General features: G+C 45.2%; 1 protein-coding gene across 3 annotated transcripts in view; it reads right to left on the bottom strand.

Annotated features, from left to right (window-relative positions):
* The window catches only part of TRIM2 (tripartite motif containing 2), a 119,823-nt gene that overhangs the window by 79,976 nt on the left and 16,854 nt on the right, over positions 1 to 22,993 (bottom strand). For 2 of the 3 annotated variants that reach the window (XM_045830896.1, XM_045830894.1), the window contains exon 1: positions 14,316 to 14,426. The exons of the other annotated variant lie outside the window; for it this stretch is intronic. The gene's annotated coding sequence lies outside the window, so the exon portion shown is untranslated. Of the gene's footprint in view, positions 1 to 14,315; positions 14,427 to 22,993 lie in introns of those variants that run through there. 3 annotated transcript variants of the gene reach the window in all.

A 22,993-nucleotide genomic window follows, 5' to 3' on the forward strand; every position in this document is an offset into this window, starting at 1 on the left:
TGCATTTGTTTTGAAGCCTGAGCAGGCATCAGGTAGGATGAGGAGAGAGAAGTGGGGTGGGGGGGGGAAGATCTGAATGAACCTCTGCATGGCTGCAGAGAGCAAGTGCTAGGAGCAAAGGTGAGAGGTGAGCTTATGGAGGGCAGCAAGGAGTCAGACCACAAAGGTCTTACCTGCTAAGCTCTGGGATTTGACCTTTGTTTGGAAGCTATGGGGACCCCCTGAAGGATTTTAAGCTGATGAGTGACTTGATTAGATTGTGTTGCAAAAAAATTACTGTGGAAGACAAATGGAAGGAAGACGGCCTGGCCTGGGATGGACGGGAAAGGCTCCAAAGATGTGGGAGAGGTAGAACCTTTAGTGACAAGCCACAGAGTAGAGTTGTAGCTAACACCCAGGTGCCGACGTGGGGCACCACGGTGGATGGAGGGTACCACTCGCCAAGAGAGAAAAAAGGAGGAGGAAGAGCAGGGAGGACCAGAGATGTGATGACCTGAGTTTAGACAAGTTGAGCCTGTGGTTTTTGTGGGTTATCCAAGTGCACATGTGCCAGCAGCTGGACAGCCACTTGGAACTGTTAGGTAGTTTGGGCATTATGGGCTAGCAATACGATGAGGTGGTTGTCCACTTATACGTAGGAAGCCAAATACAGGAGTAGAGAAAAATTCACATAGTTCGCTAGAGCTGTCCTAAAAAGTGCCATAAGTGAAGCAGCTTAAACAACAGAAATTTATTTGCTCATGGTTCTGGAGGCTGGAAATCCAAGTTCAATATGTCAACAGGAACTTTCTCCCTCTGACTACTGCTGGGACGAACTCTGTTCCAGAACACTCTCCTACCTTCTGACAGCTCCTTGGCTTGTGGCAACATAACCCCAATGTCCTCATGGCCTTCTCCCTGTGTGTCTGTGTTCAAATGTCCCCTTTCTATAAGGACCCCAGTCATATTGGGTTAGGGGCCCACCCTACTCTAGTACGATCTCATTTTAGCTAGTCACAGCGGCCTTATTTCCATCTTCTCTTTGGAAATTACCCTATTTCCATGTGAGGTAGTGGGACTTCGGACTCCAACATATGTATTTGAAGGGGGAGGGACACACAAGTCAACCCATAACATTTACACCATGTGGACTCGGTTACTAAGAGCAGGATGAACTATGGAGATGAGGAGAAATACCAGCTTTCAGTGGGAAGGGAGCTCTAGATGGGAACAGAGAGAAAACTGGTTAGAAAGGAGCACAAATGGTGAAGAGGAATGTTTAAGAAAGGAGTGATTAACTTTGCCATCAGTTCAAAAAGTCAGGCGAGATAAAGCTAGGAATTGCCCATTGCCTTTGGCGATGTGACAGTCATCGGACCATGTGGTCAGGCTGCTAGATGAATTTCAAAGGGCTTGCTCAGCTTGAACATTTTGTTTACACCACTGTCTAGGCAAACCCATCAAGAGGGATGTGGTACAGTGGACATTTATTTGGGCCTTGCCTCCCAGGCCACCACCTGCTTTCTTGGCCTGCCCTGCAGTTTGAAACTCTGACCTAGGCCCCTGGCATCAGGTGGAGGGACACTTGACTTCAGTTTGCCTAGAACAAGATGAGAAAGCAGACTGCAGAGAAGTCACTTCCTGTGAGGAAGCAGAACCTGGTGGAGTGATGTAACCTTCAGGGCTCGCAGGGGCAAAGGTCCCAGCAGCTGTCCAAAGGTGTGTTCCTGGTGCCTGTGTCTGCAGGAGCAGTATCAGGGCCCAACCTGCACCCATCTGCTGGTATAATTTAGACGTTGTTCTCAGCCGAGTGGCCTCCAAGCCTGATTCTCTGGATTTCTTAGAGATTCTCTGAGCCACTCACTGCTCTTTTTATAAAAAAAAAAAAAAAAGTAACAACCTTATTGAGATAAAATTCATATACTACAAAATCTGTTCATTGAAAGGGTACAATTCAGCAAGCAAAATAGAACCAGGGACATGGAAATAAGAACAAACTGACAGTGACCAGAAGGGAGGGGGGAGGGGGATACAGGGGGAAAGAAAAGGAAGGGTCAAGTCAAGGAGCATGTATAAAGGGCCCATGGGCAAGGATAATGGGGGGGGGGGGCAGGATTGAATGTGGGGGGAGTGTAGGGCAGGGGAGAGTAATGGGGGAAAATAGGTTCAACTGTAACTGAACAACAATAAAAAAATTTAAAAGACCTCACAGGTGAGAAAAGTAAAAAAAAAAAGTGTACAATTCAGTGGGTTTTAGGATATTCACAATGTTGTACAACCATTACCACTGTCTAATTCTAGAACCTTTTTTATTTTTTCAGTTTTTAGAGGACAGAGAAAGGAGGGAGAAAGAGAGGGAAAGAAACATTGATTGCCTGCCCCCTGCGCGCCCCCAAACAGGGACCTGGCTCACAACCCAGGCATGTGTCCTGACCGGGAATTAAACTGGTGATCTTTCGGTTTGTGGGACAACACCCAACCCACTGAGCCGCGCCACTCAGGGCTCCAGAACATTTTCATCATGCCAAAAATGAAACCGCATTCTCGCTAGCAATCACTCCCCATCCCCCCTTCCCTCAGCCTGCGGCAACCACTAATCCACTTTCTGTCTCCACGAATTTGCTCATTCTGGACATTTCGCACAAATAAGATCCCACAATATGGGCTTTGTGTCTCGTTTCTTTCTCTTAGCAATTTTTTTAAGGTTCACCCATGCTGTCGCACGTCAGTACTTCATTTGTTTTTATCGCGGACTAATATTCCATTGTACGGACAGACCATGGTTTGTTGGCCCAGTCATCGGCTGATGAGCGTGTGGATCGCTTCCATTTTTGGTTAGCATGAATAATGCTCTGAATACTTGTGTACCATTTTTTGTGTGGACATATATTTTCATTTCTCTTTGTTATACGCTTAGGAGTAGAATTGTTGGTTCCTATGGCAATTTTATATTTAACACTTGGGGGACCGCCAGACTGATTTCCACAGTGGTTACATCACATACTACCCCTAGCACGGCCTAAGGGTTCTAACTTCCCGTGAGTGTGAAGTGGTATTTCATTGTGTTTTGATTTGTGTTTCCCTAGTGACTAATAATGCTGAACATATTTCATATGCTTATTGGCCATTTGTGTATCTTCTCTGAAGAAATATCTCTTGAAATCCTTTGCTTATTTTTAATATTTTTTTAAAATTGTGGTTAAATATTCATAACAAAATTTACCATTTTCACCATATTAAATATTTAATTCAGTGATATTTAAGTACATTCATATTGTTGTGCAACCATCATTCTTTGCCCATTTTTAATTGTCTTTTTTAAAAAAGTTTTTATTCATTTACTTTCAGAGAGAAGGGAAAGGAGGGTGAAAAAGAGGGAGAGAAACATCGACTGGTTGCCTTTTGCACGCCCCCTACTGGGGACCTGACCCACAACCCAGGCATGTGCCCCGACTGGGAATAGAACCAGTGACATTTTGGTTTGCAGGCCGTGGTGCTCAGTCCACATCATCCAGGACTAACTGTCTTTTAAAAGTAATGTTTTATTGTTGAACTTTCACATTTTAGATACAAGTCCCTTATCAGATGTGATTTGAAAATATTTTCTCACATGTGTAGGCTGTTCTACCACTCTCTTAATGGTGTCACAGCCATCTTTAATAAGTTCCTACTATGTGCAAACTAGCTGGAGTAGCTTCTGTCACCAGGAGCTAAGAACACTCAGAGACACACTGGATTCTGTTAAACACCACCCTTTTCCATTTTATTTTCCTATAGCAACAGGTCTCACGACACATCTTCAATATTGCCTTAGATTATTTTTCCTGAAGTGTTTCCTATTCTGCTGGAATCCCACCCACAGCTTACATTTCCTGGGTGCAGACCCAAAGTATCAATGGCCTCCACTAATGCAATTATGACACAGCCACAAGCAGCCCTCCCACCTACTTCCCACCTCTGTCCAGCCCTGACCCAGCACCTTGACCCTCCGTGCAGTGCAGTGCCCTCTCTCTCTCCAGGCTCCTCCCACTCCACTCCTCCCTTTCCTGTTCTACTGCCAGGAGATCTTTTGGATGAGGATCAGTGTCCTATTTAATCTTTGGATCATCCTCGATGCCCAGGACAAAACTTGGTAAAAACCTGGAGCACAATAAGTACATGTTAAATTGAATGGGATCTTGTGCCCTATTTCTTTTAGTTTTTATTCTAAAATAATATTTATGCAGTCCTTGATTTTAAACTTTTCCCTTAATAGCCACGTTTGGAGGATTAGGACCTGATAGCCAGTTGCAGGGCAAATCTATGGTGTTCAGTTTGTGACTGGAAGAATGGAAATCTTGGGGAATTAATCTCTAGGAGTCTGTGCAATGGTGGAAAAGGTAAAGCTTCATGGAGAAAGTTCTCGGGATGCAGAGAGGAGCTAAAGAGTATTATTGGGGCATCATGAGACCAAGGTGCAAGCACTTCCTGGCAGAGTTTTCTGGAGAGTTAGGCTTTGGGGCTGCAACTGCTCAGTGCTTGGGGTCTGCTTGGTTTTGTACATTTTCTTATCCCACCTCTTTGCTCCTGCACCTGTGAAGCTTACGCTCTTCAGATAAGTAACTCGCAAAAAGGCACCCATTGCAAACAGCTGAAGAGAGCCTGTGTTCCTTGGGTCACGAGCACTCCCCATGTTTACTGAGCACACACTTGGCGTAAGGTGCTGCTCCAGACACAAAGAGGAACGAGATTTCTTTCCTGTCTTAAGGGGCTATAGGATGAATGCGGCAGTCAAGACAAACACAATGAATGATAATCCGAAGTAGAATGGACTTCCAGTAAAAGGAGCATTAAAAAACTGTTTTGAAGATGAAGAGAAGAAGAAATTGCTGACTTTTTCAAGTAGTAGGACAGACTTTATGAAAAAGGTAGGGAAGGCAAGCTAGGCTTTTTGCTTAGAAACTGAGGACCTAACTAAACTGTATTCGCTGGTCTCTAATAGCCCAAACTACCTGGGAAGAAAGTCACACATACAAGTGGCTGCAATTCAAGGCCATATATGATAAGATGGGTTTGAAAGAGTCACAGGAAAGTGAGTGATCACTTCCTATTAGAGTAGCTAGGAAGAACTTTATGGGAGGGTGGGTGTGGGCCCTAAAAGACAGAAAGGATTTATTAAAACTTACATTTTAGATAAAAAGCAAGTAAATGCTCTAGAAAATCTGGAAAACCCAGTAAAGCATAAAGAATAAAACAGAAATTATCTATAGACTCACTGCCTACAGATAAATGCATTGCCAGACATGTACATTTAATAAATATTTGCAATATGACTAAATGAATAAATGACATTACCATTTATTATTTCTATTTTTCCCTGATGCATGTTTTTATTATACACATAATTTTGAAAACTGCTTTTAAAAATATCATGTAATACATATAATAATATAATATAATATAATAATATTATTATAATATCATATAATAATACTTATTTTTCTAGGGCTATCAAGAGAGTAAAACATTGCACAATTACTTTTAAGGAAGGCTGTATCAATTTACATTGCCATCAGCAACATATGAGATTGAAATACACACCTTCACCAAATGTTATTTTAAAATATTTGCTAATCTGATAAGGAGAAAATAGTAAATCATTGGTTTTCAGTTTTGGAGTTATGCGATCACTAGTCATATGGACCATTTTAAATATGATCATTTCCATTAATATTTCCTTTAGGTTGCTACTTCACATTCTTTGTCCATTTATCCTTGGGGAACACGGAGAGAACCTGCAGTTCTTTCTGCCAATCTCAGCTCGCCACGGCTGTCACTGTGTGAGCTCCCTGCCACGGTGGGTGTGATCTCATTTCTTAAAGTTATCTTATCATTCCTTTTCCTCTCTCTCTCCCTACCTTTCTCCCCCCGCCCCCCTTCTCTCCTTCTTTCTCCCTCTTTCTGTTTGCCATGAAATAGCCCCTAAACACAGCCAACTACTTCACGTGGTTGGCTAAACACTGCCACCTACTTCATCTGGTGCTCAGAGAAACTGGTCCGTGCAACACTGGAGAGAGAATGGGTGGAACTGGGATCATTGAAAGACAGTATTTCCAGATTGCCAAGGGTCACTTAGTCACTGTGACTCTCTCTGTAAGTGCTGATCTTTGAACCTAACATTCTCCTATGCCGCAACATTAAATGCCACAGTGTTCTTCAGTGGACTCCCCAAATCTCAATGAAACTGCACCTCCCTGCTTTCGTGGTTCTGTTCCCGCCGAGTCTGGTGTGGCCTTTTCTACATCTCCCTCAGTCCCAATCCTGCCCGTCTCTGATTAGAAAGCTCAGATGGCGGCCCTTAGGTGAGAATAGCCTCTTCCTCCGAGTGCCACAGCACACTGTACATTACTTACAGCACTTCCGCTCTCCCAGTGTCCTGGCCCTTTGTGCGTGCACTCAAAGGGACTCATCTCCATCCCTCTGTAACCTCCTTAAGGTGTCTGTATGCTTTTTTGTGTCTGGATTCCCATAACACATTAGCAGAAATCAAAAAGTGTTTTACAAGCCCTGGCTGGCATAGCTCAGTGGATTGAGAGCGGGCTGCGAACCAAAGTGTCACAGGTTCGATTCCCAGCCAGGGTACATGACTGGGTTGCAGGCCATAACCCCCAGCAACCGCACATTGATGTTTCTCTCTCTCTCTATCTCCCTCCCTTCCCTCTCTAAAAAAAATGAATAAATAAATTAAAAATCTTATAAAAAGTGTTTTACAGATTAAGAAAATAAAATGTCATTTAACAGAAACACTGGGGGAAAGCTACTTTGAAAGGGGAAAAATGTTTAATTTTGATTGTACAGTAGCCCCCTTATCCAGCTCTGGCTACCTGCAGTCAACCACAATCTGAAAACATTAAATGGAAAATGTCACCTGACTTCACCTCACCACATAGGCATTGTATCATCTTACATCAACACAAGCAGAAGAAGAGTGGGCACAGTACAGTATTTTGAGAGACAGAGTACATTTACATATATTTTATTATGGTGTATTGTTGTAATATTTCTATTTTCTTATTTATTGTGGCTAATCTCTGACTGTGCCTAATTTACAAATTAAACTTTATCACAGGCATGTATGTGTGTATATATTGGAGAAAGCACTGCATATGCAGGGTTCAATACCATGCAGTTTCAGGCATCCGCCAGGGATCCTGGAACACACTTCCCCATAGATAAGGGGGGACCACTGCACTGAATGTGGTAATGTCATCAAATGAATTGCATCTTCCTGTCAATTTCACGTGTTGACACCCTGACTCTCATGTTAAGTGTATTTGGAGATAAGGCCTTCAGAAAAGTAATAAAGGTTAAAAGAGGTTATAAGGATGGGGGCCTAATGCAACAGGACTGGTATCCTTCTAGGAAGAGAAAGAGACTTGAGAGCTTTCTCCTCATTTGCATGGCCAGCAAAAAGGCCGAATGAAGACCTAGTGAGAAGGCACTGTCTGCAAACCAGAAAGAGAGTGCTCATCAGAACCCAGCCATCGGGGACCTTGATCTTGGACTTCCAGCCATGAGAACCATGAGAAAATACATTTCAGGTGCTTAAGCCACCAAGTCCATGGTATTTTTATGCCAGCAGGTGCTGACTAATACAGTGGTAATGGTAAGACGTTAGCTAGAAATGGAAGAAAGTCCGTCTAAACAAATGAACATTAACAACTCAACCAAAGAACTCCCAGAATCTCGTGTCAAGACCTTTAGAGGGTGGAAACTAAAAGAAGAATTAGGAAACCTGCCTCCTTTGGTCTCATCATAAAAGGCACAAGATGCCCCCTTATTCTACAGCCACTTTAGACCCCTGTGGCAGAGGAATAAAAACTGATGAAAATTACAACTGGAGTCCAGAGGCTAAGAAACTGAATGGGGCTAAACAATTAATTTTAGATCAAATATAGAGGCCAGTAAGCACCAAAATAATATTTCAAAACAACTGGAAGGCCGACAAGGAAATTGCTACCGGCTTCCATTAGACCAAGAGCGGACTTTCTCATGTTCTTTTGAAACGATGGTCTGTGATCATCTTAGGCTCACCCATCAGCCATGGAAAGATGTTCTCGAGTCTCTAGGGACGTCACTCAGTGGGAGCACCAGGCCATATCACGGGGTCACACTCGACTTCGGAACCAAATGTTATGGAAGAACACATCGAAAGCTAGGAGAGAAGGAGAACAACTCTCTTGTTCTCAAGTCTCTGCCAAAACTCAGTCATCATAACTGCATATTTTAAATATGTGTCATGCTCTGGCCTAAGTGAGTTTTTTTTTTGTTGTTTGAAACTTCAAAAAAAAAACCCAATAAAAACAGAAAAAGGACATTTTTTTTCAGAACTGTGTTTCTTAGGACTTTTGTAACTGAATGTCTTTTCAGGTCCTGAATTAGAGATGAAAACAAAAAGGGACCATGAAAATGTTTCTTTCAAAATCTCCTTCCATCCAACATGTGGCGAAAATATGGTGGCAACCGAGTCATTTTTCTTACTCTATACCGTACATTTCCACGTCTCCTGTGCTTAACTTCCAAAGCATCTATACCTGTCACATGGTTTTTAAAAGCAACATTTAATAAGTATAAATTACAAGAAGCACACAAGTCCAAGGCAACAGTTCAATGAATTATCACAAAGAAACCACAACAGATCACTATCTAGATTTAAAAAACAGGACATTACCAGTGTCCCAGAAGCCCCCTCCCAAATGTGGCTTTGAAGTCGATACATTTTTTCATAGAAAGAATATTATTAAGGGCAGTAAGTGCCTGATCAGCCCACAGAAGCTAAAAGGCTTGTGGACGCAGTGCCCAGGGGTTGGAAGGCGTCACCATTTCCCAGGACTTCTCCCTGGATTCCTCTCCAAACGTTTGGATTCCTTCGTCACCTGCACAGTGCTCATGGGGATACAAATCCGCATAACCATCCAGGGTTACTGGCAAGTCATTTTGTCATATATTTCCAGATCCTTAAAAAGTCTATGTTATGCCTTGGTAATTCCAGTTTAAACATCTTTCCCAAAGCAACTCAGAGGCGTGGTCATGGATGGACCTCTAGACAACGACAGAGAGTGGCGGCCCTCAGGCGGCTCTGCCACTACTACTCGTGCAATCTGGGACACACGTTTAACCACCTGCGCTGTGCCTCGGTTTCCTCATCTGTTAAATGGTCGTAACAAAGGCTAAATTGCTCATAATGCATAAAGAACCTGAAACAGTGCCTGTTACACAGTTAGCAATTCAATAGTGTTAATTATTAGCTATTTTTACAAAAACATTCACCGCTCATTATTTATAATCGTACAGATGTAAAAGTTAAAGGAGCAGAAATAGGGTAATGCATACACCTGTACAGAGGAACATGAAGCGTCCCTGGGGGTATCATACAGTGGTCGGAAATGCAGGCTCTGGAGCCTGCGTGCCAGCCGGACCTGACCAGCTGTGCCACCTTGGACAGTTTGTTTTGCTCTCTGAGCATCAGTTTCCTAACCTGAAAATGGAGACAAGTAGCAGGCATCCTGAAGGAGCAGCCGGCTCACATACATAAAGCACTTAGAACAGTTCCTGGCATCCGGGTGGGGTTTAATCAGGGCTAGTCTCTCTCTCTGAAGTGTCAGCGCTGCAGCCTGATGACCTATCATCGCCCCAAGCTTCCCAGTCAATGGCCAGGAGGAGGCACGAACAAAACAGAAATTTCCCTCGGAGTCAATAGAAGGAATTACAGATTCGAGCCCAGGCCTGGATGCTCCGTGCACAATCCCCAGGTGAAGGGACTGGGAAGAGTTGTTCGTGGGCAGAATGGACTGCTTGGATCTAAAGGGGATGGCGAAAGGCCCCTGCACACCAGCTCCCATCACAGCGATAAGCACGTTTTGCAGGGGGGTGGAAAGGAGCTGGAATGGTTTCCCTGATCTCCAGTCGCCATCCATTTCCCTGCCTGTGGCCTCCCTACACCCTGACCTTGGGCTTTTCAGAGAGTAAAGTGCAGGAAATAGAAAAGATAGGTTGATGTCCATTTGGGGAAGGAGATGTACAGTAACGGTTTCCACAGGGGGTCTGGGAGCTCCTAACACTCCGGGTGGGGGTGCGGGCACAGGCTAGACATGGTTTCCTTTTGCAAGGAGCCGGTTTACAACCAGCCTCGGAAACCCAGCTGGTATTGAATGTTCCTCTGACCCAGTAACCCCAATTCCTGGAAAGGACGAGGATCAGCTCTCACCGAGCCCTTCATCCACCCAGCCCCATTCCACCCTGGCTTCAGGTCCTTCATGATCAGCAGATGCCTCTCCTAGGACTCTGCTCCTCCAAAGCCACACCCAGAAAAGCTTCAGCCACCACCAGGTCTGTGTGCAGGTGGCAGCTGTAGAGCCCTGGTCAGCGTGGCCTGTGACGAGCCCCACCCTGGAGGCCAGCATTCCCTGAGACCCCTGGACCACCATGGGGAAGGAGGGGCAGCTGCCCTGCCCCCGCCCAGCCCGGCCTGGCAGCACAGACAATAGTGCCCTCAGGTCCCTGCGTGTGTGCAGTGTGGGAAGGGCCTCATTTTCAGGCCTCGTCACCATCCTTCCTTGTCACAGTTCCAACAGGGCTCCTGAGGCTTGGAGGGTCGCTGCTACCTCATAGGAGTCTTTTCATTGTCTTTTTGTAATGAGCTGGCATTAATTAGTATTTATGCTGCGCCCACAGTGTGCCCAGAACACAGAGAGGATCCAGAAGGCACAATACCTGCCCTCGCTGAGGGTTGACTTAAAGGGGCCACACTTTTAAGAAATCACTGATGGTTGCTGTTTTCGTGCTAAAAAGCGCTCTTAACAGAATCATCCAGTGAGGGGATGAAGTCAAGGTTCCTACATCCTGAGAGGCTCAGCTGCAGACTCATGGTCCCCAGTGATCTGTCTATTAAAGGGACCCAGTTCTGGCTGTTCCTGGAAATGCGGTTACTGATGGTCTGGGAAGCACTTGGCCACGGAAGGAGCCGACCTCACAGATTTCCCCGGACTTCTGTTGGAGTCAGAGGCTCCTCAGCAACACTTTGCTGAGAGCTGCTGTACTGAAAGCTAAATCGCCCAATGTTGCACAAGAATGTCTTGGAAAACTCTGTGAATTTGAAACCACCTTGGAAAGCACACCAGCGCTCTTTGTGGTACATAGTTCTGAGGTCAGATTACAGCCCCAGAATTCAGTTTAAGTGCTGTTGTACCTTTCTGGGAAGAGCGGAGACGTCTGAGAGAGGCCATGCACCCAGGGAGAACTCTGCCCTTGGGGGTCCCTGGTGGGCTCTCAGTTAGGATAGAGTTAGCTCCTTAACACCTCAAAGAACACACAGTGGGAGCTGCCTGCCTTGAGTTCATACCAGGTTTTGGGGTGCTAAAAGTTTAAATATCTTCCTCCCACACACCCCTGTAAGGACAGATATCATTTCCCAAGTTAGTTCTTTGAGGCATATCTGATATTCGTAAAGTCAGAGGTTGGCCCTTTGGGTCCTTGTGGTTTCTAGAGTCAAGGGGTTGAAGAATTTCACTGGAGCTCTATTTGCACAACAGCTGCAAAACGTGCCTCGTGCCATTCCCTCAGCGCCCGCTCGTCAGGTACGGTCCCGGAAGGCGGAAGGCGTGGGCTGAGAGTGGGCAAATACACCTGGTGTTAAAGATCTGCATACCTGGAAAAGCTCTCCTTGAAAAGCTGAACAGGACTGCAGGTGTGATAAGGGATAATGTTCCCAGCAGGTGTGGCTTTTCCAGCAGGTAAGGCTTGAGGTGAGTTGATGCTTATCTAAACGGCTCCCGGGGGTGCCCCAGGGTGTGCAGTCCCAGTCCATGATTCTGATTCACCTTCCGTCTTTCTTGAGGGGTCACCATACAGCACAGGTCCCCAGTGCGGCAGGACCAGGCCCCAAACGCCCCCCCTCAGTCGGCTAGTCCTGGCCTTGTGTGCCCCGGGGCAAGGCGGCAGCCCTTGGGCACTCTCACCCATTTAAACACAGCGGTTCTTGGCTTTCCTTCTGAGCTGCCAGTTAGCTTTCCGCAGGAGGCCACCTTTGGGTGGCAGTGTCTAGATGGATCCTTGAAAATCTACCAGTACGAATGCGAATTATAATCCACAGGAAATCCTTATTTCATAACACAAGGTTAGGTGCTGTGTCCCTTCCTAATGATTCACATCTCAGGTGTGATTTTGTGCAAGTTCCTTAACCTCTCTGTGCCCCAGTTCCCTCCTCTGTACAATGGGGACAATAATTACACTCATTTTAACGGGGTTAGTGAGGACTGAGCGGATAACACAGGTGAAGACCTGGCCCATGATAGGTGCTCAAAAAATGACAGTTATTATAACCATTAGTACTTGTCACTGCTGTAGCATTTCATCCATATGTGCTTGTTTCTTTGGTTTCAAAAGCCCATGAGAACAGTTCTCAGTACTTAAAAGCTCTAGGGCCCTGGCTGGCGTGGCTCAGTGGATTGAGTGCTGGCCTTTGAACCAGAGTCATTGGTTCAAGTACTAGTCAGGGCACATGACTGGGTTGTGGCCAGATCCCTAGTTGGGGGCATGGGAGAGGCAACCACACATGGATGTTTCTCTCTCTCTTTCTCCCTCCCTGCCTCCTCTCTAAAAATAAATAATAAAATCTTTTAAAAGATAAAAAAATTAAAAAAATAAAAGCTCTAGGAGATTGTACATCTATCTGAAAATACTCTGTCTGAAACTGTAGGAGCCTGGCATGCCCACTGTTCTCATATACGAAGCAGGCAAGAGCTGTCTTGGTGCCTTGTGGGGTCTCCTAGAATTCACCTCATCTTCTCTTTCACCAGGCTTCCTCCTCCTTCTTCTTCATCTTGCCACCATGGGGGGCTGGGGGAGGCTTCTCATGGGAACGTGAGAACGCACCGACATGAGAAAAGCCAGGATCTGGGAGATCTGAGGAAGGTGGGGGTAGTACACGTCCCCCCTCCCCTTTATGAGCAACTGCTGCCCCTTTCCCAGGCTCTCGGGCCACGGAAGGAGACCTTGGGCTCCAGGAAGGAACCGCCTAATGTTTTCACACACTGTGCTGAAACATTCATGTTGCTTTGGATCAAATTCATTTAAAAAATAACCTTTGCATCTGACTTAATGCCTCCAGGAGTCCCCAGAATGTATTGGCGGTAAACATGCTGTCTCTAGATAATACCAACAAAATCTGGGGATTAGCGGAGGTGGGGAAATTTGTAAGCTACTAGAAGCATTAACACCCCATGATTCGCTTTTAGCTTTATCTCAAAATTAAACCACACCTCTTTCGTTTTTGGGCTCCATCCTTATCAAACACAGACTTTATACCATGAGGCCCACCAGAGAGGAAAGGATAAAACTCTCTGACCAAAGCTGCCCTGGGTGATCTGTTCAGCAGGCAGGAATTCCCAAAGCAACTCCCAGGGCTCCAGCTGCCCCATCCCCTCGCCGCCCCCCACTCATGGTCCAAGGACAGCACACACACCCTCCCTTGCTTTGTGTGTCCCTGGCACTAGGAGAGGTGTCTTACTCGCCACCGAATGGGGCATCGAGGTGATGGAATCGGGCCCCAAAGACCTGTGTCTGAACAGTTTTCAGTCCTCACTCGTCTACACAGACCAGAAAGAGCACAGGTGGGCAGGCTAAGGGCATTTCGGGTTTCCCCGCACCTCACAGGGTGTCCTTTGGCTCACCCTGTGCCCTCATCGCCTGGGGCTCTTCCTTCCTTCCTGGGCTCCACTGCCATAGTGCCCTTTGAGCACTTTTACAGGGCAGTAAACTTTAGAGCCTGCCAGCTCTAAAGGGTTCCCACATTTCTGAATAGAATGATTTACAGCATATAAGACTAATTGGGTTTGCCTTTTGAAAATATCAGCAGATATCAGACCCTTTCAAAAGGGGTCGACTGGGTTACGTGGGCTCACAGTTGGCTTGAGAAACGGCTCAGAGCCAGAGCTCAGCTCCTGGCTGTGCATGGTTAAGTCAGAAAATGAAACAGCCTTTGATTCTCACTGCAGCACCGAACTAGCTGTAAGCTCTGCCTCTTCCATGTTGGGTTGCTTTGGTCTCAAACATGCCACCAACTTGTGCCTGTCTCCTAAATTTTTGCCTCCCTGCTCCGTTCTTGCCTGGGCTGATGGGGATCACTCTGAGCTTTGTCGGTAAATCCCATAAACCCATATGCTCCTTCTGTCTTCAGCAGGAAAAAAAAATATTAAAACCGGGAAAAAGCCAGCAACTCAATCTCAGCTCCCAACCAGTGCCGAGGAATTCAGCAGCGCGTAGAAGCAGCGCTGTCCCTCACTGCAGAGCGTCCTTACCCGAGTTCCATAACGGCCGCTCCTGCGCCCGCTCCGGACTCCTCTCGCTTGCGGCCCCAGCTCCCTGCAGCCCGCAGACAGCCGGGCCCATTCTGGTCACCCCGCTGCCTGGTTAAAGAGTAGCCCTTACAAAATATAAACAGCCTGTCAGCGCCAGCCAACGGGGCGGGGCTATGGCCTCAGGGGACAGAGAGAACCAATGATCAGCCTCTTTAGGCTCTATTCGCTTGAGATACTGTATTTCATCCTGGAGTAGGGGAGACTGAGCTTGGGGGACACTGTAAAGGAAGGGCGGCATCCTCACCTGGACGGCGCAGCAGCGTGAAAGGGGCTCAAGTGGAAGACATCCATCACGGCTCACAGAAGTCCAGTTTCAAGGAGTCTGCGTGCCTCACACATAATACCGTGCATTTTAAAGGCCGTAGACATTTGTGTTGTATTAGCTAGCTTTGGTCCTCTGGGGTGAATAAATGAAGTGCTCACTGAGGTACAAAGGAGTTTTTCAATCAAAGAACAAAATCCAAGGGAGCTGCTTCGGTGACACGCTTCCTTCGCTGACGGTAATACCTGAGGAGGGACACTCAGCCCGCCTGCAGAGAAGACGCCGGATCGGACTGCACACCCTCCGAACTCGGGCAGAGGGGCTCGTTTTATTCCCCAAACAGAAGTGGCTGACATTCGTTTTTTGAATGCTCACTTAACCTGACCGTGCACACGCAAACGAAGCAGAAGTTAGCACAGGATATGTGGAAGGAGGCCAATAGCCATGGCTTTTTTTTTTCTTTCCTCTCCTGAACTTAAGGAATTTCTGCTTTTAAAGCTGCTACGCCAGCCTAACCTTGCAATGCCCCATGCTGATAACCATGATCCAGGAAATAAACTGTGGCTTTCTTTCTTTATGTGATTCCCAAATAATCTACTGAAGTAAAAATAAAGTTAAGAGCTGTTTGGTTGACTTGTGGCATGGCATAAATGATGGGTGTAGAGACTTTGAGAAAAGTACGGTCATTACAATGTGGAATGATCTCATTATTTATAAAGACAAGCACAGTAGCTATTGAAATTAACTAGCAGGGAAAAGGTATTAAAATATATTTATTTTCCGCAAACTCCATCAAGCTTTTCTGACTTTGAACATAAAAATAATAACCCAAAGACATGGTCCTTCCTAATATATGTTAGTAAAATGTTTATGATGTTGACGCTGATGCTTCATTTGTATTAAAGTAACCCTCTCTGGGAGCTCTTTGGCACGAGGCTGCTTCTGGCCCTTCCCCTCTGATGGCTGCAAAGGGCCGTCACATCTGCACTTGCCTGGCTCTTGGTTTCAAAGCACAGGTTACCTTCTGGCAAAGGATTCATCTTCCTCTAAAGCATCAAGATTCTGTTATTTTTTAAAAAAAGCATCAGGACACAAAGTGCATGAACAACCAAATAAAATAGGTAAATTGAACTTCATCAAGATTAAAAAATTTTGTGCATCAGAGAACATTGTCAAGAAAGTGAAAAAGAGCCCTGGCTGGTGTAGCTCAGTGGATTGAGCACAGGCTGCGAACCAAAGTATCACAGGTTCGATTCCCAGCCAGGGTACATGCCTGGGTTGCAGGGCATGGCCCCCAGCAACCGCACATTGATGTCTCTCTCTCTCTCTCTCTCTCTCCCCTCTCTAAAAATAAATAAATAAAATCTTTAAGAAAAGAAAGTGAAAAAGATAACCTACAAGCTGGGAGAAAATATTAACAGGTCATATATCTGATAAGGCTCCAATATCCAGAATATATAAAGAACTCTTACAATTCAACAACAAAAAACATGGAACAGCCCGGTCCTAAAATGGTCAAAAGTCTTACAGAGACATTTCTTCAAAAATGATACACAGATGGTCAACAAAAACAGGAAAAGGTGCTAAATATTATTAATCATTTAGGGAGATGCGAACCAAAACACAATGGGGCACCACTTCACAACCACTAGGGTAGCTATACAAAAATTAAAATTAAAATTAAAAAAGCAGAAACAAAAAGTGTTGAGGATGACGAGAAGAAACAGGAACCCTTACACATTGCTGGCAGGAATGTAAAATGGGGCAGCTGCTGTCGAAAACCATTCTACAGCTCTGCACCAAAGTCAAACGTAGAATTAGCATGTACCCCAGTAGTCCCTCTCCTGGATAAAAACCCAAAAGAAGTGAGAACAGGCACTCATACAAATACATGTACATCTATGTTAATAGCAGCCTCCATCACTAAAACCAATGGATTACTAGATTAATAACAGACTAATAGATAAACAGGTTACTAGATAAAGAAATTGTGGTATATACCTACATGGAATAGTGTTCAATCACAACATGGTTGAACCTCAAAAACATTATACTAAGTGAAAGAAACCAGGCACTAAAGATCACATATTATATTATTGCACTTACATGAAATGTCCAGAACAGATAAATCCATAGAGACAGAAGGCAGGTTGGTGGTTGCCACGACTGGAGGGAAGGGGAAGGACGGGAGAAACTGCTTAAGGAATGCAGGGCTTTATTTTTAAACTAGGTAGAGGTGGTGATTGTGTAACATTGAGAATGTGCTATGTACTATTGAATTGTTCATTTTAAAATAGTTACTTCTTTGTTTTGTTTTTAAGCTGCAATACCTTCTAGGTTAAACAGGAACCTTCTTCCAAGGTTACCCCATGTGTTTACTGAAGATTTTTAAAAAGGTTTATTCAGTTCATCCATTCACACGATATTTATGTGTTGTTCAGCATCTGTGAAGTGCCAGACACCGTGGGGCAGCTGGGTGCCAGGAGACCCACTTGTACCCCATCCAAGTGGGAAAGGGCAGGACCATCTCATGGGGGAAGGACCGCGGCAAGAGAACTCATGTTTGGTACCTGGCTGCTACACACCAGCTCACCTCACGCTTGACCCCGTTTGCGTTCAAAACCACTTGGAGTGGTGATGGCAGGTATTATTATTCCCACTTTATGGATACAGAAACTGAGGGTCAGAGAGTTCCACTTCCCCGAGTCGCCCAGCCTGAGGCAATGAGGCCTGGGTCTTTCTACCCCACCACGCTGCTCCTTGGGCAGAGCTGTGTGAGGAACCGAGCCTGCTGGGGAAAAGATGTTTCCCAATACAGAAGGAAAAACAAATGCACTTATTAAGAAGCACCTTTGATATCAAAAACAGCAGTGTGGTTCTCTCTCTCTCTAGTGGGATAAGGAAACAAGCCAGGAAAAGACCATAATGAACTGTCAAACTTTTACTCGGTTTCATTTTCAGAAAACAACCATAGAACTTTAGAAAATGAGGGGTTTTCTAAGTAATCTGACCATATACCCTCATTTTTCAGATGAGAAATCTGAAGCGCTGCAAAATTAAACGAAATGCCCAGAATTATACAGTAAGGCAGGAGCAGAACCGGGGATGGGGCTCAGGTCTCGTAACCGCTAGTCTGGGGTTCTTTCTGCGACGCCACACACAGCAAATGAAGACACCGATTCCACATTAACCTTCACTGAGCAGATCTCAAGTTCCCTCCCCTCAATAGTGTTAGTAGATGTAATTCTTGCCTCTATAAACTTGGAGTGTAATGGCCTACACAGTGTTGGACATTTTCAGTGAGTTTACTATTTCTCTTTCATCATATATTTTGTTAAAAACCAATAAAGAAGAGAGTCAACATTGTAATCTTGGAAGGACTATATTTGAATTCAGTTCATTTCAACGCAGGTAAACCAACCTCTTGGAAAGCTGGAATAGGACATGAACTGAGAACAAAGAGGAGGCTTTGAAAACACACGAAGAAGACTTTGCCAGGAATTTTATCAAGAAAGCCCAATGACGTCAGACCGGCTCTCCGACAAAGCTGTCGCCCACACCCCGTTGGCCGCTTTCTTTCCGACCCTCCTAGTCGCCGGCATTGGCATGTTGCTCTTATTTAAAATAACATACACAATAATTACAGGGGGAGATGTATGTTCTTGTAAAAGACAGGGAGATGACATCACTGCTTTCTAAATTTCAAGCCATTAGATTACACAATTCGGAAAATTGCTATATGCTCATTGAGAATGCTTATCATCCAATTAAAATTTTACCCTCGATCCAAAACGGCCACCTCTTGACCATCCACCTTGGCAACCTGAGGCTTCAGTTACCCATCAGCAGGGCTTCCGGCAACCCTTCTGCGGGGTGGAAACAACTCTTAGCAGACCTAGCTCAACGTCCCAGGGTGCCCTCAACTATCAAACCCCTGATTTGCCAGCATACAAAACACAGCACTGAAGGAAAATATTAAGTTGTCCGCTCACATTTTTTTTAAAGTGCTATACACATTGCATTAGGTTCTCACATTTACAGACCATGGAATACTACAGTTCATTGAATTGGTTGGGGGCACAAGAGTCCCTTTGGATAACATATGGATAAAAGGTCAGGCCCCTTAACTCTTCTCAGATGATTCTAGAAATGATAAACTTTCAAGTCTAAATCATCTATTTTTTAAATCCTCTTTTTTTTAAGGAAGTAAAAGGGATGCATTGGCAACATGGCTTAATAAAAAGAAGCTGAAGACTTAACCCTCAGCGGCACTGAAGAACTTTGCAGATAGATGGAATGAAAGCTACGATCTTTCCTGACTTCGACAAGGATTTTGAGTTTGTTCTGCTTGGCTGTTCCTCAATGCCTTGGAAATTCTGGATAAAAATCATTTACTCTTAGGTCAGCCCATAACTTGTTAAAGATATTGAAAGTTCTAAATACATTCCATTAAACTTTCTTCATCCTCAAATGCCTTTATTCTCTGTAGATAAGGCAAGTGATAACTGACTGTGTGGATGCCCTATATTTATCACTCTATGTGATTTCCTTGTAATTCTTGAAAAAAGACAGTGATGGTAAGGCTTGGAGTCAGGTTTCAGATGCAGCTGAGCTGTGAGGAGAACTCTGCTAACCACACAGCAACAGGAAAGTACTTTTATTTCCCCATCATGCTGGTGCATTTTTTAAAAGATTTTATTTATTTATTCTTAGAAGGAAGGGAGGGGGAAAGAGAGAGAGAGAGAGAGAGAGAGAAACATCAATGTGCGGTTGCTGGGGGTCATGGCCTGCAACCCAGGCATGTGCCCTGACTGGGAATCAAACCTGCGACACTTTGGTTTGCAGCCCACGCTCAATCCACTGAGCTATGCCATCCAGTCTGGTGCATTTTTATAAGCCTCCTATGCAGTGTTTTAGTCTGTCCCTACATGTCCAGTGGCCCACATTTATAAAATGGTGCCTGAAGTTGGGCTGTAGCTGTGGAGAAGAGCAGCAAATCGACTTACATGGTGGGCCAAGCAATGGCCTCGGGCCCAAGTGCCCATCACCCAGCCCATTGAGCTGAACCATGCCAATCTTCAGCACACAAAGGTTTTCAAGTAGCTGGTGAAAAGAAAATTGGCCTCCAACCTAGCTCAGAAGTAATTCCAGGACCCATAATGGAGGGTCATTCTAGATCCAAGAGCAATGTAATGTTTTCACCAACAACCCAAGCGATGGAAGAAAAAGCACCATCAGTTTTGAAGAAGCCACAAGCCGAGCCACCCCTTCAGAAGCAGGAGCAGAACCGAATAATAATGGTAATGATAGGCATTCAGCATCTGCTCTGTGCCAGGCACTGCTCTAAGAGAGTTTATCTGACTAACTCATCTCACCCTCCCAACCAGCCCTGGGGGGTAGGTGCTCTAAATCTCTCTAAAGAGCCACTGGAAGCCTCAAGGTGCATGATGGAATCAGTATCACCAGTCCCTGATCCCCTTTCTAGTACATTTTTCACAGTGGACTTGCTTATGATCTAAAGATCATAAATATAGACTATCTACTAATTTTTTTTCTTGATCTTCATGTTCTCTGTTTACTACGCTACAGAAAGCATTCATTTTAGTATTCTAATCCCATATGCTTGTGTATAATGTGACTATAACTGCCTATAAATAGATTCTGATACTCCCATGAAAATATTGCTCCAATATTCCAAAATTAAAATTTATCATATTTTGACATGGCAGTAGACCCATAATTAGAGTTATCTTCATATAGAATATTCTCTTTATAAACAGCATGTTTTTACAAGAGATGTTTTGAATCTTTAATGTTGGATTTTTTTACAGTACAAAAAAAAAAGCCTTTACTAGCTTGTGGGCAGGAGATTTGTTAGCATCCATTGCTTTTTCTGGAATGTACCAATACATGTAGTATTGATAAGGGACTCAAAACTTGGAAAATTTTAGCTTAAGGTAAAAATCTAGCCATAAATCTAGTAAGTAATGTGTATGTTAAGCTTTTTATTTCAGAAACTATAGATAAGGCCCATCTGGCACCTGAGAAAAAAAGTGGCTGACCTTCTGGGGTGCTGGCTAAAGATACCACCTGGAGACATCCCTATCAGGCAACTACCCCTGCCCTTGGAATTTCAAGGCTTTCACTGAACCCTTTGTCCTCCCCCACCCCCCTTATAAAAGATCTGGCCAGGAAAGAGAAGGCAAGATGGTTTGTTACGGTATGAACCCGCCATCTTCTCGGATCGCCGGCCATCTGAATAAAGCGCCCATAAAAGAGTCAATCACTGTCATTGCTTATTGGATTTGGTAGTGACAGGCAGCCTGAACGCCGGTGTCTAGTTACTGTATCATCCATTTATTTGGGCAACTCTGACAATTTGCGCTCTCCTTAAGCCTGCTTCCCCAGGTAGGCAAAGCTTGTTTTGTTTTCTTTTCATGCTTTCCCTTCTGGTCATTTCTTAAGGCAGAAGAGTGGACTCTTTGTGACCTGAAGAGAGACAGGTAGCAGACAGGGTGTGGCTCCGGTTCAGCCAGGGATGTGGAAGAACGGCCGGGGCTGGGGAGAGCAGGGCAACTCCTTTCAGGGACCTGGCAGCCGGGACAATACTTGAAAAGCAGCCCTCAGCCGCAGTCGGCTGGCATCTTCGGTGGTGTGTAACTCTAGACGATTCTGCTCAGGGCTGTCCCCCGAGTCCCAACAAGAATTCCTTCCTTAGAGACAAAGCAAGAGAATGAGGCCCTCCCAGCATCTTGGACAGGTTTTATGAAGAGGAAATGGTTCAGGTTTTTAAAGGTTCACCTGAGGTTTAAGCACTATTTCCTAAAAAGCCTCTTCTCAGCCTTCCATATTTCTTCTGCTTTTCTGAAGACATTCAGGTCCCATCTCTAATCTCCTCCAGTTTAGTTGCCTTCACTGAATCACAGACTGTGAGAGCAGGTGTAACCGAAGAAGCCATTACATCACAGGGAAGTAAACTGTGTCCCAAGGAGCTGAAGTGACCCAGTTCTCACCCCTCGGACCAGACTCTCTCCCTCAGGCTGTCATGGGGTTTCTCAGCCTCAGCACTGCTCAGGGCTGGATAATTCTGGGCAGGACACTTCTCTGCCAAGTGGGTTGTGATCACAGGACATGTATCTGTGTCCCAGGCCTCTTCCCACTAGAATCACCAGAATCTCTTCTCCCTCCTCCATTGTGACAGCCAGAAAGGTCTCCAGACCTTGCCAAATGTCTCCTGATTTTTCCCCTGGTGGCAAAACCAGCTCTGGTTGAGAACCACTGATCTAGCAAAATCCTCCACCCTGCCCACAGGGGGCGAAGGAACAGACAGTTTTAACAGCAGCAGGAGTCTGTATAAGGGCGCCTTCCCTAGTCCGCCTCCACCGTGGGCTGCTGATTGAACCCAATCTTTCTCATCAAACTCCTCTTTAGCTAGCCCCCTGGTCATGATGGTCAGGAGTCCTGAAATCCTCCTCTGGTTCCGCAATTCCCCTCGTGTGATTTCCTGCGCCTGTGTCTGGTCTCCTCACCTCCTTTCTGAGCTCCCTGGGACAGGAGGGGTATTCTCCCTGGTTCGCATAATTCATCCCAGAATCGTCCTTAGTGCATCCCGTGCTAGGGACACAGCAGAAAAAGCAATAAATGCTATTGGCTAAACAATGCCTCAGTGAGGCCTGGCTTTGTCCAAACACAAAGGTGCAGCTGCTCAGATCACACCTGTGAACATCCAAGCAGGCGTGGAAGGAGCAGAGCCCAGAAGAGGACCACCTGGAAGTCCCACTGTGGCTCAAGATGCACGCAGTTGCACCTAAAATGTGGTAGGCTGTCCTGGGTACCATCAACCAGGGAGCCAAGCCTCCATGACTGATGCTCCTTTTCTTTCCTTTTAAAGATTTTATTTATTTACTTTCAGGGAGGGGAAGGAAGGGAGAAAGAGAAGGAGAGAAACATCAATGTGTGGTTGCCTCTTGCAATGTGTGGAATCCACCCCGAGACCTTTTGGTTCACAGGCTGGTGCTCAGTCACCTGGGCCACACCAGCCAGGGCCTAATGTTCTTTTTTGCTTTGCATGGTAAGGTCAAAACTGAGTCATCACCTTGGAGTAAAACAGCCCATGAGATGAAAACTAAAATATCCCTGATATTTCCTAGGCAAGTCACTAAACCACTGTGGGCCCCAATTTCCTCATCTGTATGATGGATTTAATAGTGGTACCCACCTCAAACAGTTGCTATGGGGATGCGTGAGCTAGTACTTAGAACAGTGCAAGGCTCGCTGTGTAAGAGTTAGCTCTTGTGATGATTGTTACCATTATAAATGCCCATTCTTCTGAGGTCCTCTTCTCAGCCCTTACCAC

This window comes from Phyllostomus hastatus, unplaced genomic scaffold (genome assembly GCF_019186645.2).
Source record: "Phyllostomus hastatus isolate PE091 unplaced genomic scaffold, TTU_PhHast_1.1 phas_contig_159, whole genome shotgun sequence".
Lineage (NCBI taxonomy): Eukaryota > Metazoa > Chordata > Mammalia > Chiroptera > Phyllostomidae > Phyllostomus > Phyllostomus hastatus.